Source organism: Panonychus citri, unplaced genomic scaffold, assembly GCF_014898815.1.
Source record: "Panonychus citri isolate SS breed McGregor unplaced genomic scaffold, ASM1489881v1 Contig00095, whole genome shotgun sequence".
Classification (NCBI taxonomy): domain Eukaryota; kingdom Metazoa; phylum Arthropoda; class Arachnida; order Trombidiformes; family Tetranychidae; genus Panonychus; species Panonychus citri.
The window spans coordinates 1,654,682-1,657,881 of NW_026515500.1; positions in this window are offsets into that span (position 1 = coordinate 1,654,682).

The following is a 3,200-nucleotide window of genomic DNA, read 5'->3' on the forward strand; positions in this document are numbered from 1 at the left end:
ATTTTTTTACGCTTTTTCATGAGACTGTAAATTGAGACCTGTTGAGATGTTTAAACCTCTAAGAAGACAAAAAGGTTACCCAAGGTTAACGTAGATTCTGTTAGGTTTTCCTAAAGGGCTTTTTTATCCTTTAGGCTCATTAATATAAAACAAACTCAGCATTTTCATCAGATTCAGAGTCAGAATTTTCATCATCATCATCATCATCATTATCATCATTAGAATCACCAATGAAAGAATCAGAGAAACATGGTTGAGATGATTATTGCTTCAAGTAAATCTGATATTCAATTGATCAGAATGAAAATAATGTTAATGCTGTTGATGTTGAAAATGATGATAATAATTATAATAATAATATGATTTACCCTGAGGCTAATTTATCAATAGCTGCCCAGATGAAAATTTTGATAAACTCAAGTTCTTGATAATATTAATCAGGTAATAAGACCTTGAGGTAATTAAAATTTAACATAAACCCTTTTAATAGCTTCGTATCTCTGTGTGTAGTTTTGTCAACCCACAGAATTTACAGGTAACAATTAATTGTATTAATTAACTATGGGAGAGAAAGTAAAATTATAATTTCTACAACAATTAACTTAATTGTAACTATCGATATGTAATAATAGTAAGTGTAACATTGAGTGTAAAAACAAATTGAGTGTCCAGTTTTTCATGTCCAGTTTGAAAGTTATCACCTCGCAACCAACAAGGTTAAATTGAGATGAACCTTAATTGCTAATCATTTGACAATTAACCATCATAAATATATGTATACCAGCAATATATTGGATACAATTAGCTAGCAATTAACTTTAAACCAAAAGATTTGGAGGGAAAAAGTAAATTTTTTATACTTTTTTCAACTAAGAAACTTTAATCAATTGAAACATTGTAATTATTTGACAATTTATGACAATTAAAACCTCCACTTAATCATTAATCCAACTGATTAATGATTTATTCATCTTATGCTCCCATAATCCTAAAGGGCTTTTAATTGCCGTTGATTAAGTTTATTATTGTTTTTTTTATTGTTTACTAATCAACATGATCAATATTAAAAGTTAATTACCTTTAATTTTCAGGTAAAGCTATTTAATCATTTAAACTGTAATGTTAATCATCATCTTTTAACCTGTTTCAATAATTGATTAACTTTTATTTACAATTATTATTATGGTTTTGAAACACCAATTGGATCAATATTTTTATTAATTGTTTGCGTTGATTGTCACCATATAAAGGTGATTAAAAGTCAATCAAGATTAATATTGATAATCATTATTATTAATCTAGTTTCTTATGGTTTTAAGATTTAGCTTTTAAGATTAAGGATTAGGTAATTACATTGAAAATTTATGTTCACCCTCAGATTAGAAGCATAAGATTTTCAAATGATTTAAATTCAATTAGATTAAGATCTTAGTTGATTCTGGTGGGGTCATTCAAGTGATTACAATTAATCATAATCCAACTGATTAACCCGTTTTTCTTTGAGATCATTAAATTAAAGATCTAAGAAAAAGGTTTATAAATGATCATCTTAATAGTTAATGGACACTGATGAGAGACCTAAATTGCTGATTGATTGTCATTGAGAATCTAAATTACAAGAGTTAAGAAATTACAACAAATAAAGTAAAACTAATTGTGGAAATTTAATCAAATTTTACTTTTTTCTGCTTCTATTTGTTTAGTTAAATACATAAGATTAGATTTAAGTCTTGACAGTAATCGGTTGATTAATTAGTTACTACGGGTTTAAATATTGGATTAAAGATCAAGGCGAATCAACTAATTTAGAATCAGCTGATTATCTTTGGTAATTTATGAGAAAATTTTTATATTGTTATTCGATTGAGGCGATTACAACTCGAATTAACTTTCTCTAAGTCAATTCTGTTCATAACAGTAAATCAAATCGTCGTCTACATCGGTATATCATTATCATAGGTATTGGTAACATTTTTAATCACATTATTGTCCACCAACAGTTAACAGTGCGGTCAGAATAGCTTTTGTTACTGGTTGATGATTTGCTGTTGTTGCACTGGAAGATGAAAAAGATGGTGATGGCAATAATAAAGATGAAGATGGAGATGGCGAGTTAGATGAGGTATTATTATTACGCTCATCTAGACTGTACAATCCGTTAAGGGAAGATGCTGATGAGGATTGGCGTTTAAGTGTCTTCTGGTAAAATGTTTCAGGTAAAATTGAAGAGGCCACACTAATGTAGCCATTGACTTGACCATTGCTATTACTATTAATGCCACTTGGTAACTGATCGGAAGGGAAATGTACTGAGGAAGATGAAGAATCGGAGTGTGATGATGGAATCGATGAGAAAGGGGGAAAAGAAGACAAAGATGATGACAAGGATGTCGGTATAATTGTATCTCCGGAATTGAGTATCCGAGAGGGTGAGGAGATGTTTCCATCTCCATAGTTACTGACAACCCTTTTTGTCCAAACATTTGTATTGTTACGATAGTAATTAATCACGAATATCTATTGATGTTAAACTATCTTTGGCTATATGATAACCTAATGTAGCTGCACCGTGAGATGAAGACGACAGGATGATATTCAAATGATTCCAATGATTTTAATCAATAATCAATCGTTTCCTCTACAGTTTTTCATTTGAACTAGAATTCTGATTTTCTTTTGAACCACTTTCATCGTAATGGTATTGGAAACATCGTTTGCCCGTTAATGGATCGATTATGTGCCCACACCTATAGACCACTTGTTCAACAGAATGTTCGACCTTTAAACTGATCCTCTCTGGTAATTTAGAGACAATCACCCAATCGCCAACCTTTGACTCTCCTTTTTTATCCAACGCATGTAATTCACTTGAATCTCTGAAATGAGTAACAAGAAATGAATCGAACTTCAATTGAGGAATAGCAACACGAACAATATTCTTGCCCACGGCTTCGCACACCTTTCCCATCAAAAGAGACATTTCTGTAAAAATGAAGAAACAAACAAAACAAAACCAATAATTAAACAATTAAAACGAAAGAAAATCAAATTAAATTGTCAACATGAACTCAGAAAAACAAACAACAACCGTAACCATGACAACGAGTTGGGTGAACATTAAGCGCTCATTTCAAAAGAGTAAAAGGTTAACAATCAATTGATTTAATCAGTTTGATTGTTTTCACTTTTAAGAAAGCAAA